Raw genomic sequence first — 14,418 nt, 5'->3', positions numbered from 1 at the left:
AGATAAATAGTAAAAAATTCTCAGTCTTTCCATAGAAACATTGTCAATGCTACATGTAGCAGTTTAAGAGCTAAATTCAAACGTGATTTTAGTTTGAGCTTTCAGCATTTTAAATTTACTTTCAAATGTTATCACTATTTGAAACATCATTTAACAGCGAATTTTAAACTTAAAGAAGCAGGTTAAATCAAGCAAATCAATCGTATCTTCTGAAACTCACTGGTAGTTTACTTTTCAATCGTATCTTCTGAATATTACGCTTCTGAATTGTATCTTCTGAATATTCAGATTTGTATTAACAATTTCCGGTCGGTGGAGGCCAAAATATGTTTCTTTCAAATATCTGAAACGCCCGTGCATATAATTTTTTGTTGAAATGAATTTCCTTCTCCCGTGCCAAGTAGAATGCTACAGCGTCAAGAATAACCTACATATCTGAAGCGATTATTTCTCTATTGGGGATCTTTGTGCAGTTTCCCCCTGAGCACAGGTTTCTCGTAGGACAGGATTGCAGCTGCGAGAATCTATACATAAACGTTGACTCTAAGCAAAGGATAGGGAAGGTGCATTCAAACAATATCTTCTAGTTTCTTCGAATGAATGATTGGCATGTCATATGAGGACTTCGAAACGAATGAGTCATGCACTAACAGGATGGGGAAAATCAACAGGCTGAAAATGGACGCAGACCATATGTCGACCAGCGTATTAATTGAATGATCGGGCGTTCCGGGCAACTTTGCTGTGAAAGAGTTTACTCATGCTTTCCTTTTCGTCTATGTGACATAGACACATAAATAAAGTTCTGAGGGTCGCAGTTTGGATATCGTTATTACAAACAAATAGACACCATATAAAATAATCCATCATTATACTTTGCACTCAGCAAAAAACTGGACTAGTAAACGCAGTGAAAAGTACCTGTGTGAAGAGAGAGAAAGAAGCTGTTTCAAAATGTCTGTTTATTAGATGTTTCAAAGTCCCTGTTTTAACTTAAAAAGTTGGTCCGTCTTACGCCCTTAAATACACTTGCTTGCAAACATATATCTTCAGACACCTCCCCAACATTCTGGAGGTAGGTAAGTAAGAAAATATCAAAACTACAGAGAAGGTGTTGTAGAGACATTAGGTATATTTTTGGAAGCAAGGGAATTGAAAAATTAGCAACGCCTTCACCGGGAATCGAACCACGGACCTCTGGATACCGACCCACTCTGCAGACTACTACACCCCGAAGGAGCGCTAGGAAGGCGGGAGAATTACCTTATAGTGTTACGTGTTCATTAGATGCATGTTCTCATTACGACAGTTAGATGCATTGACACATTTATAGAAATGATCAGATCATATTCAGATCATATCGTACCCTACTGATGAAATTTGCAAGAATACATTTGTGCTACAAACATACGTAAATACATGCCATTTTCAGAGATAAAACTTGCAACACATGCAATTCTTTCCCTGCTCACAATATTTGTCGATATGACTTCAATTTATTTGTATCCAACCCAATCATCACTTTGTTTTTTGAACTGATTGTATCCAAAGCTAATTAGGATTCACTTTCATGGAGTAATAAAAATTTAATTGGAGTCGGTTATTACAATGTAATCGATGGTCTTCTCGCTAGTTATCTCCTTGTTGTTGTTTCATTGCATTTTTTCAGTGGTTACGCTGATGTTTGTCACAGATTTTCAGTTATACGTAAATAATCATAAATGTGAAAAATTTTAACTGCCGTGTAAAATAGTTTTGAATTTCAATAGAGGAAAAATAAATGGTTCAAATGAAAATTTCTTAATACATTTTAATGTTTTAAAAAAATAAGAGAAGTAAAATTCGTTTTGATGTTCTACTTGTTTAGAAGGGTCATATGTAATTTTCGTGTTTATGGGTATTTCAAAATGTTTCTTTTCATTTTATATGGCTATGTAATATACAGTAATAAATGCATTTAATAATGATTTGGATACACCGCAGCAATATAGATGAATGTCGGTCACCTTGCAATGCATGTCAAAAAAATAATAATGCATTTTAAAATTATTATTTTGTTAAATTTGATTGCTTGTATTCTACTTTTTATCTCCTTTAACCATTTTTTTTTATAAAATGGTAATCCTCTCTTCATTCATCTAATAAACCATTGTGTCTCCAGCGAACAGATTCGAATGTAATGCACATTGTCAACGAATAATTAGATTTCTCCAAGTCCCAAGTTTTTTTTTTCTTTGCTTTTTTTTTTTTTTTTTTTTTTTATTTTCAGGTGATACATTGGTTTAATCGGTTAAAGCAGCTCTTTCCGTGAACAGAGTTTTCATTAAAATTAATTTAAAAGGAAGTCTTTATTCTCAAACCATTTCGTAGTTTAATTTTTTTTTTTACAAAAGAAAGCAGTAGCTAGGGAATACCAGTACAGAATTAAGCAATTGGTTTTCATAAAAAAAGGAGCTAGCATGAAGGTGCTTCCAGTTAAATTAAAATGTAATCCGCATAATTTTCTTTCTATTTCTCCTTCTCCTCATTTTCATTTAAATGAAGTGTATGTTAATGAATAAGCTGTCTTGAAACAAAACTAAAATTAAGTTAAAAATTTGGAATAAATTAAGCAACTAATAAAATAATTAAAATTAGACAACTCAGGGCAAAATTCAGTGGCCAATTTTCGTACCATAACAATTTCAGTATTTTAATGCAGGTTATATATTTAACATTAGGAAAAATACAAGATTTTCATTTTATAATGCTAGTTTTCGTTTAAGCACACAAATCTATTTGACAAATTTTCAGTAGAAGCATTTCCTACATACGAAGCAAAAAAGATTACTGATAGGTTGCAGTTAATTTATATGATAGAATGAGAAAAATTAAAAAAATATAAAGGTGTGCCAACATTTAAACACTGCATTGGAAATTCTAAACATATGTTGCAACTTTCAAAATTGTTGGGATTTTGTTGTTCAGATGTGTGTGGCGTTAAGTGCGAAGAAAATCATGCTTAATAAAACACATACACACACAAATAAGCTATTGGCATGAGTTTTTGGTATGAAAACAGACTGTTAGACTGCGGGCTCAGCGAGAGTGTAAAAAATTTAACGAACCCTTTTTTGGACGGCCGTTGAAATCTGAAACCTTTCAGATTTTATAATTATTATTACTATCATTAACCGGAACCTTTGTCAGTTGTCTTTTTCACAGAAGACATGACCCTCAGACAGTTTAATAGGATTTGAAATAATTCTCGTGTACTTTGTCTAAAGGGATGGGCAGTAGCTGACTGATTTCTTCTAGATCTTCCCTGCAGACAGCATAGACCAGAATCTTTGAAGAAGGAGGACAACATTTCTTATGTCCGCTGATATGTTCTTTTAATATTCGAATTAGTATACCTGGAACAGAACATAAAAACTGTAAAACGGAATAAAATTTTAAATAATGATACTTAATACTTATATTGTTTCGAAAGACATTTCTTTTTCTTTATTTCCTCCACTGTTTAAACTGGAATCATGATAAAATTATTACTTTCAAAGCGGATTTAAATCTAAAGAATTTTCTCCTTTCTTACTGCGCTCCTTCTTTACGTAAATGCAAAATACCCGGGTTACAATCAGGTTCAGGTTCAGGTGGAAATGTAGTGGGACACCCAATGTTTACTATAAGTAATGTAGGTATAGTCCCACTACACTTCGGTTTATTTTTAAAGTAATATTCAAATAGTACATAGTATAATATAACACATAATATAACAGTATAAATAGTATGTCGATATTTTGATTTAAATATCTATTAGATATAATTATAGTAGTTATAATAGGTATAATAATAGTAGGCTAACAGTCATAATTTATAACAGTTCATAATAGTTCCTTGAGATAAAGTTTATTACATGAATCTGTATCTTCTTCCTCTTCTTTTTCCCTCTTTTTTTTTTTTTTTACTATATCATTATTATTGCAAGGGTTTGTTTTTAAGATAATTAGATAATGAAAGTTTTAGATTAATTGCAGCTTCAAAAATGAATTTTGATATTAATTACATTAGTGTTCACATAAATTTTTGCCTATTGAAGATAGATATTTGATTGTATTTTCTATTTAGTTTTTAAATGTTTGTTGGTAATCCCGGGTTACAATCGGAATGTCCGGATTTAAAATCCCGGCAAAGTCATGGCTGATTTTTTATATTATCTGCTCTGAAATAAGCCTTATTTTAAAAGTGGCGCCCTAACTAAAATGTGGCGAGCCAAAAATTGCCGCCTGGATTTGGTGATTTGGCCCGCTTATCTGCAGACGACTCTTAAATACGGAAGGAATTCTATCCTTCCCTAACGCGTGCTTTCTGTATGTTAATGGAAGCATGTCCGGTTAACTGTCGAAAGTTCCTGATTTCGAATCTTGTCAAGGGCGTCTGGGATTTATCACGTTTCTGTGTTCGAAACTCCTGTTCGACTCTATAAGTGTGTCGTCAGTTGTGCAATCAGGTTGTTTCGAGCTCCGAATCACCTAAAGTGGCTTGTTGGATCTCTTTCCAATCACAGCACAATGAGATGCGGTAAATAAAAAGAAAATTTCTTTTATAGTTACTTATTCTTTGAAGAGATAGAAACAAGCAGAAAAACAAACTAGGCAATTTTCGATTATAATTTTTTTTAAAAAGCAGATTTCTTTTGAGACGTGAAAGCAGTATGTATGCATTATTAAATATAAATCGGGATAAGTCTAAACATTTTTGGCAGATATGTAGCTTAGTATTCAGCATTAAATTAGTTTAACATCAAATAAATAAAGCCGCAATTTTTATGTTTATATTGCAATTAATTTCCTACTGCTTTTGATGAAACCTTGTTTAATGAATAGGAGCGTTTCTAGTCTGAATGTTTCACAGAGTGCTGACAAACTCTGGTCTATTTAAATGTCTTTCAGGACTTGAGCTGGCTCGTAATTAAGAAATACATTTACGATATCAATTATAATGCAGATGTGCTTAAGACGATTATAATTAAGATATGTCATGCTTTATAGCGGTAATTAATAGAGATAATACATTTCATAACTGATACGATCTGTTAAGCTTCTTAATCTGAATTGTTTCTAATTGGTTTCAAATCTATCACGGGATTCAAAGATTTCATGGTAAGTCATCTTAATCTCTTATGAGAAATCTAATCATTTACAATTGTTTTCCCTCATTAGACAAATTATATGTAAACATAGCCCACTCTTGATTTCAAAATAATCATCGGATCTCTCTGATTAAAATGAGTAGTTTAATATGTTAGGAATCTAGTATTAACGAAATAATGACAGATTAATATCATGTGTGCAATATAATTCTTATTATATGGAGTTGTATGTAACAAGTTTCTGACTTTCTAAACAATCATCATTTAAATGTAATTTTTCATTACAAATGTACTCAGTATTTCACTAGATAATAATTTACTATATCGAGAAATTCCTATCTGTTTTGCTGTTGTTACCAGGTTTTGTTATTACCAGGTTAAATATTCTTAAAACATGAAACTATTCTTTCTCCTGAACTTACAAGGCCTTGATATGCATTCGTCGTTCCACACTGCCTCCCATGATCAGAAGGATGGCTATGAAACAGTGTTTTTTTCTATAAATATTAGAAAATTAAGATCGTATTGGTACTTAATTTAATAAAGTACTTTCTTGGTATATGAGAAAATGTATTCATTATTATAATAATGAATTTATATATTTTCACAATTAAGGAAAATTTACCTTGGCTATTAAATTATCGCTTATTAACAAAAAGTTAAATGTAATTTAGTTTTACTTTTGTGAATACATGATTGAATTACTGCAGCAGTTAACATGTTTCCATTTTGTTTATGTGTGAAATCTTTGTGATTAGTTACTTAAATTTCTTTTGCTATTAAGGATGCAAGGAAAAATATATAGAAATAAATTTAATATTATATAGATTTTTTTTCGAAGCTGGTGTGTCTATATCCAGAGGGCATCAGTACAGCGGTGATAAACTTTCAGGAGAGATAGAGTACACCTAGACGATGGGAAAACACACAGCAATGCTGGCACAGTAGAGACGACACAAAAGTCAAGAAAGAAAAAACACGAACGGGGTGAGAGAACATGATTATTAGTCGGAGTACAACAAAAACAAAGACAAAAAACATAATGAGACAACGATATTATCAAAGGTGTTCGAAATTACGACCCGGACCGTGATGCAGGAACCGTACGTCATGCATCTTCCATGCGATCTTCCACTCGTGATGCAGATCTTCCAAGCGCCAGAGAAGTGAGGCCTGCTTCACGGTCCGGGGTCGTAATTTCGAACACCTACTTTAATGACGATCGTTGTTGTTTTTGTTCTTATTTCTGAGTTTATGATGTACTACATAATAAAACATGTTTTGTCTCACTGTTTGCGCCCTTCCTTTTTTGCGTTTTGTGTCGTCACTACTGCGCCAAGAAAGCGTTTCCGACCATGCACTGCTATGTGATTTCTCATCATCTAGGTATACTCTATCTCTCCTGAAAGTTTGTCACCGCTGTACTGATACACTTTTTATATGTCTATACTGTACTTATTTTCTTCATCGTCTTTGTGACTTTTGTTTAAGTAAATCCTCATTCGTAGGCTTTCTATTAAGCGGACGGAAATGGAGAGGAAAAAACACAATAAGAAAACTCGCCCCTTTTTCCACAACTGTAGTTACGAGGCAAACCATACGGAAGAAATAGATCATGAAGTGCCAATTCTAAAATAATAGATTATTGTGCATTAGATAATTAGATGATGCCGTTTCAATGTAAAAGCGGAGAAGGTTATGCAAGAATTATAAACGTATAATTATATGATGCCTGGAGGTTTAGCTGATCTCGCAGTCGTTTGACATCACATCTTGGTTAACAATTTTTCAAATACCAAATTCAAAGGACTGGCTCATAATTAATGGATTAGTATAAATTACTGCCTAGAGTTAAAATACATTTGATAGACTTAAACACAATTGTAGAAAATTTATCACTTAAAATCGAAAATGAATTTCACTTTAATAATTGAGAGAAATATTAATGAAACTAGAACTCTTGTGCCAGGGAATTTTAATTATCATTTAATACAGCAAGGTGCTAAAATAGTGAGGTATGTGAATCAGCTGAGTCGGAGAGAGAGTGATATATGAAACCCAAATATAAGTAATTTGTTAATAATTTTATTTCAAACGGAAAACAGCAAACTCCAATTACTGATTTCGTTTCTATTCTTTAAATATAACTAACAACCATTAATTTTTCGGAATATTCATATATAACGAAAATGGACTACTTACGAGTTATCCGTTGGGAAAAATATCAAGTAACTCGGAAAGCATTTTAAATTTCTAAATAGTATACATATTTTACAAAATCCCGATTCTTTTGATTATTAAAGTATTTGGCATACTTTTTGCTCTCAGTTTTGGCTTCGCAAAATACAGGGCAATAAAACGCGAAATATACTTAACATATTACGTTGATATATAACGCAGCTTTTGCTTCTTTCATTGGAATCTAATGTAATGCCTTTACAGGTTCTCAAGACTTAAAAATAAATTTATTCAACAAATTTGGTCTATTTGGGCACATACATTTGAAGCAGGTTTCTATCGGATAATAATCTGCAATGTTCATAAATGTTTGCTTGCAGAAAATGGCTAACACACGTAGTTTAATTACAAAATATTAAGAAATATAGAGCAAAAATTTAGGAAACGTATGCTTCCCTTATCTCAGTCCTCATTATCATTCAAATCAAATGATAAATGAGAACGAAATTTTGTCAGCTTAAAGTTTTCTCCCATTATTTAGGAATATCATGAAGAATTTAAGAATATTATGAGTTTATTCCTTTCAGAATTTTCTGCTAAAATTCGCATAACATTATGAAAAAGATCCAAACGCATATTATGTCATCTTCCTATTTTGGATGATGATACAGAAGAACACGTGCTCTTAGATGCAACATTGATAATTGAGTTTACTAAGCAAGTAAAAAGAACAAAACGAAAATGAAGTAAGGTACACTTGATGATTATTATAAGTATATTTAATTTGGACAAGCAAAATTTACGTGATGATGGTTTTAGATAATAATTTATCAAATTTTTACGTGATGATGGTTTTAGATAACAATGTATCAAATTTATATGATGATGGGCTTGGATAATATTTGAATATTCGAAAGAATTCTGAATTTTGGTATTATTATCATTATTTCTATAACATAAAACTATTTGACTGCTGAAAGAGATACAAATTTGCAAGTAGTTACTTTTGGAGATAATCACTATCTCATAAACGGTTTCAAAAGAATTTGGGTAAGAAATGGTAATGTAATTGCATGTGAATTTTTAGTAAGGAACTTTAATATGTGAAAAAAAATAGGAGCATGCATCACAAGTGAAAGTAATTCGTTGATGATAAAAAATGATAAAAGTAACAAAAATAAAAATTAAAAAAAATGGCTTCTTTTATAAGTTTGGCTTAAAAACAGCCAGACTGACACCTTGTCATTCTTCAAAATTAATGTTTCTTAAGAAAAGTACTGATAATTAAAATTCTTGTATTTGCTTCAGAGTAGGAAATCTCAGGTAAATATCCAGCGCTGTGTGTAAAGAAGCATCGGAAAAGTAGAGTAGACAATCTTTGCAACATAAATGCACAAAAACCTGAAATGCTTTTATCGTAAATTAGGAAGGACTGATTATAGATATACATATCCATCAAAGTTTAGGACGTAAATAAAAGAGATAAAGCTTAGTTAGCTTGACTCCTAGAGAGCTCATCTAAATATCTAGAAGTTCAATATTCAGTATATATTTGGAAAATTTTGTCAGAAAGTTGTAACTAAGCAGGTTTCATTACCCTTTAGAAGTTTTCCTTTATTATGCAATTCATTATTCAATTTGGAACAATTTTATTAGGGCTAATTCTACTTCTTACCTGTTTCAGATATAACTTTCCTCTCTCAACTGTTTCGCAAAAGCTGCTATGTGAGTTATCACCGATAACCTGACTAAATTGTGAAACTCAGAAACACAGAAACATGGATATGTAATTTTAGCTTTATTCACCACTTGTAAAGAACATGCAAAAAGTTACAAAATAAAATTTTTAATCGCTTGGATTTGGCAGCGAAACACATTATTCTTTATTAACAGTCTCTGACTTTACAAATCTAAATAATTTCTAGAAATTACGAAAGGCAATTAAAAGCTAGCTCAAATTCTAGCTTACCAAGCTACCTATGTCTGGAGATTCTAATTCCTTCTCGGAAAGCGGCTTATCGCTAAGAACGTTAATTCAGAGCTCCTACAGATACGAACGTGTTTTTTATATGTTAAATTGGATGCCATTTTAATGTACATAAATCATAGAATGAGCGAGTCCGTGACTTAAATAAAACATACAGTAAGGGTGTAAATTAATATTTTTATTAAGCTCAACAGTTATGTCACATATTAAAGTAAATATAGTCTAACTCCGCTATGACGAACCCCCAACTATAACGGATTGAACTTTGAGCCCAAGCAACTTCTTCTGTTTTTTCACTTAATATCATTTTATGCTCATATAGCGAACCTCCAAGAGCATAAAAAGTGGATATAATGATCTGGACAGTTATCTTCGACTGAACCTTTTTGTATTTTTCAAATTTTTTCCATACCTTAGTTCAGAAGCAGTGGCGATAAATAAAAAAAAAATGTTTGCAAATTTTAGCGAAAATAATAATTAACTGTTAAAAATCATCAGTGTTTAAGATATTAGAATACATGTTCCTTATTACGGAAGCGTAAACGAAAACACCTTTATACTAGTTTTCTTTAATCTTCAACTCCGTTTTTCTCTGCATTATAAACAAAAGTCTACGCGAGACAAGTAAACATGCAGTTCTAGGATAACGAAAATGCAAAAGCATATCTTACGTCACCATATGATGCACATGACCATTGAGCTAACAAACATGGATGGTTGTCTGATTCCACTGAAATTCTTTGTTTGAACTGCTAGATAGCGCTCTATTCAGTGCTGATTCAAAGATGGAAATTTTGAAATTTTTGCTATTCAAAAGAAGAAGAAAAAGAAGAAGTGATTATTGCGTGTTTACTGTTTTTCAGTTGACTTCTTTTTTAGAGAATAAAAAGTTTTGAACCTCATCCGGTTATCTTGCTTGAACATAAATGCTTTCCAAATTTTATCCTCCGAATTTATCACGTCGTATTGTTTTAAGTTTCCCTGTTTTGTTGTTCCAAGAAACATCGCTAGAATACTTATTCTCCGAATGGAGGTTTAGCATTATTTAGGACGTTTGAAATATAGAAGATATTCTTTATAATAATGTGGAATTATTTAGGTCTTTTATAAATTACAAGATATTTTTCATAAAGTTTGTTAAATCTTTTTGTCGCAAAAATACATGTCTTAAGGGGATTGATTGTGTTCCTAAATGAACACTGGATAAATCATGTGAGTGACGAAGTTATCTTATTTTTCATGTTTTTCAGAAAATCAGATCTCTCACATATTCTTTGGCCAAATTCTCTACACTTTGTTTCTGTGTCGAAAATTCATTCGCATAGCTAATTGTAAACACAAAGTTTCCTCATTAAAGATAAGATGATTATTATTAAAAAATTAAACAATGAATTGATATCGGCGGGAAAAATAATGTATTAAAATCTACAGCTGTTATCATATAAAAAAGTAAAAACGCTACTATTTAAACTTCTGGGAAAAAAAATTGGATATGAGGAAAATTTTGAGCTAGGTGGAGCATACACATGTTGAAGAAAAATTCCGAAAATGGTTCGCGAATCAAAGAAGCCATAATCTGATTAGTATTTGGACAAGTGCTTCAGAGAAAGACAAATGAATTTGGCAGAAATGTTGGAGAGACTAGAAAAGAACGAAAAAGAAATTTAATAATTGCGCATAATAATAATTTTAAATATTAATAGTAGAGTCTAAAATTAGATTTATTACGCACTTCTTTTAATGGATGTTATAATGTCAATATTTTTTTTTTCTTTATTCACCAGTAAATTTTACACTTTGCGTGTAAAATTTAGATAAAATACATTTTTTTTTATCGGATCAGATATAGTTCGACCAAACTTCCGGTGCCTTGAAATTCGCTATAGCAGGATTCGATAGTATACTTGTAAACGACGTGCGCAAAATAAAAAAGAAACTATTTCGAAACTCAAATGAATTAAAGTAAGGTACTTAGCCACGACAATTATCTCTTTATTATTATCATGACTTCCTGCTAATTACTGTATACTTTTACTATTCAAGAGTTGAAAACTTCACATAATTTAATGGCACTTCATACACTTTTATTTCATTTTAAATTCGAGCTAATTGTATAAGTTTTTATGACAGTTTTGAGAAAGACGGTTCTAACTGCAAATTTGCCTTAAAATAATTGCAGTCATTACGGAAGCACACTATTGAGAAATTACTCTTTAAAATATTGAACTAGAATTTCCTTTTAACGCTCATTCGGAAAAATATTAGATGAAAGAATAACTTTTTTTTCTATTATAAGTAACTTTATTTGGCGAATCCTTGCGGCATCTAAAAGGTTCTTTGAATAGTCTTCAGTGGTACTTGAAACTGGCCCTCGATAAACTGGTACTCGAAAGCGAATGAAAACTGTTTGACTTTGAGCTAGAGACTGAAGCTTTTTGATGCAGTTAACATCAATACTAAATATTTGATTGAAGTTCGTTTACAGTAAGTCAAAACGTGTAATGAACAAAGACACAAAGTGAAAGAAATATCATTTATAATATAAAGAAGATTGTTTTGCTGAATTATCTGGTTAGAAAAAATGGTAAGGGAACCGGGTCACGGTGAAACATTTTCAGTTTTTCATAATTTTTAAAATCTAATTGAAGACGACATGAAAGAATGGCAGAAGAAAAATAAGAACAAAATCTTTTGGTATTTACTTTTTTAACCTGTCTTTCAGAGTTTTTTACAATGATTTGTTAGTCATATATGATGAGCCATTCTGCAGCTGACTCTAAAGCAGTCAGAAAATAGCCGGATAAAATAAAAGTGGAACAGAAAGGACGAATCACTGTGGTTGGCTGAAGTATACAGAAATGTGTTATATTTCTGATCTAGTACAATTTTTTCGAGTTCGACAATCATTTGTACCTGTAGTCGTATTTGTCATAATTCCGAAAAGAGTGTCCTTAGGGCTTAAGTAAAAAGGAACATAAGTATTATGTTATAGGAGAGAAATTGAAATTTTTAGCTGGAAGTCGTAAGACATAACGCCATATTAAAGAGTAGATATCACGAAAAAATTCGTTAAAGCATTTCAAGCAATGGAAATGATCATGGAATTTTATTAATATTTACAAGAGTTATTTTTTTTAAATATATCTGCAGCATTAAGTCTTTAAAATCTCACGTCATCGAGTTTCGCAATAGGTAACCCAAATTTCTAACCTCTTTAACTTAAATGCCATTTGAAAGGGGAAAAAGAATTTCCATCATATGGGTAAATTAATGTTTCATATACTTATATTAATTATAAGGACATTTAAAATTTCATCATGAAAAGATATGCCTTTTTTTTAAAACGGTTTACAAATATAATATGAATTTCATTTATCATTTAACGTAGAAACAGGTTTGTCGCTTGATAGAAAGGCAGTATTTTAATTAAGTTCCGAAGTGTTTGGGAATAGAATTGGGAGTGAAGAAAATTATTTCAATTTATACATTGTATGGTAGATAAACACTAATCTAGGCAATTCTTTTAATGGCTATTTAATTTCTCCCTTTCTCTTAGTGTTAAGGGTGTTTAATAGAAGCGAATTTTTGACAAAATCTGTATTCGTTTCGTTATTATCTTTCTTCAAGAAAAAGAGCAAATCACAGCTGATGTTCATCGTAGACATTTACATGGCTATGAAAGATTGAAAATATAAGCGGATGTATAAACATGCTGAAGAGATATTGGTATATTTGAATAGCACTAGACATTTCAAGAAAGACAAACAGTTGGTAAAAAGATAATAAAGATCGGAGAAGAAAATGTATTTAAAATCCCGATTTCCCTCAAAACTCAGACACGTTTCTCAATGGTCATATGGTAAGATTCTGGAGCAAAAGCATATAGCGACTGATGGTACATTGCAGCAATTCAATTGGGAAAGCAGATGCGATCAGCAGTACAATTATCGTATATAAATTTGTATCTTTATTTATAAAACCATTTTTATTCCAAAATTCGTTACAGTTCACATCAACTACAGAATAGGCCCCAGCTTTTCAGTCCTTTTACTACTTAACCTTTATTCTGAATTATACCTGTACAAGGACTATCAGTTGGCAATATCTAAATCTTGGGCAGGCGGTTTTTAGATATTTAAATATGATTGCCATAAATGTTTAAAAGCAACAGTAACTTATTCAAATGGTAAAATAACTATGTGAACTTATTGCATCACCCATTTATTTTCACCAGTTTATCCATTTTTATTTGGCTGGCGAATATGTTCCTCATCTCGCTTATAATGAAAATATTGATCTCTTACTTCAACATAAAGTAAAACTGTTATTTATTCAACAGACGAGTGTTATCCCATCGTTTATAAATTGAAAACTTCCTTGGGAGATTTAGTTTTCTGAATCTTCGAATTCTTTAAATTATTAAGCATATTACTATGGTATAAGATTACTATATACTGGATACTAGGCTACTCTATAATTATGTATTACAATATACTAAATTAGATCAGATACTAAATTACTATATAATTATGTATTTATATGTACTAAATTAGAATAGATGTTAGATTACTGTATAAGATATATGTTAAATTTTATTAATATGGTTTAAGATTGTGCTGCAAAAGTTAAGCACAGATACAACTATACCAATTAAAAACTAATCTTCTATCTGAGATCTCAAGTCCGTATCTAATAAATTGTTAACATCATTCAGGATTTATTTAGAAATTTTGTATTTACTGCGCGAAAGGATACATTAAATCAACCACTTTTTGCTCCGTTTTTCTGAAATTATTATGAGGTTAAATTCAATTTATTCCGATTTCTGGTCAATCCAAGTTAGAATTCTACTCCAGTAGGCTTTTACCTTTTTTCTCTACTTCTTTCTGGTTCACTCGGATTCCGAAGTCTTCGAAATTTCCAGATATCTTTCACGAAACACATTAAACTTCTTCCTTGCACTTTAAAGAAAGAAAACAAAGATTTCCTTTGGGGAAAAGAAGTAAGGATTCTCCAGGCACGAAGAGGAACACAAAACAAACAATCGTCCAGTTTCCTTCGAAAAGGTGAAAAATAACCCTAGATGGGGTTCATCGCTCATCGTTGCCTTGTCCAGAAGGTC

At 31.4% G+C, this 14,418-nt stretch overlaps 1 long non-coding RNA gene across 2 annotated transcripts in view; it reads right to left on the bottom strand.

The window, feature by feature from the left end:
• The window catches only part of LOC146996897 (uncharacterized), a 96,728-nt gene that overhangs the window by 32,721 nt on the left and 49,589 nt on the right, over nt 1-14,418 (bottom strand). The window contains exon 3 of one of the 2 annotated variants that reach the window (XR_015041500.1): nt 3,108-3,395. This is a non-coding gene — a long non-coding RNA (uncharacterized LOC146996897). Of the gene's footprint in view, nt 1-1,984; nt 3,396-14,418 lie in introns of those variants that run through there. The other variant, XR_015041499.1, reaches the window with a different exon arrangement.

The sequence above is a fragment of the Stegodyphus dumicola genome, chromosome 6, assembly GCF_044657685.1.
Source record: "Stegodyphus dumicola isolate Sdum_Otavi_A_Nest chromosome 6, ASM4465768v1".
NCBI lineage: Eukaryota > Metazoa > Arthropoda > Arachnida > Araneae > Eresidae > Stegodyphus > Stegodyphus dumicola.
This window is presented reverse-complemented; position numbering and strand designations above follow the sequence as displayed.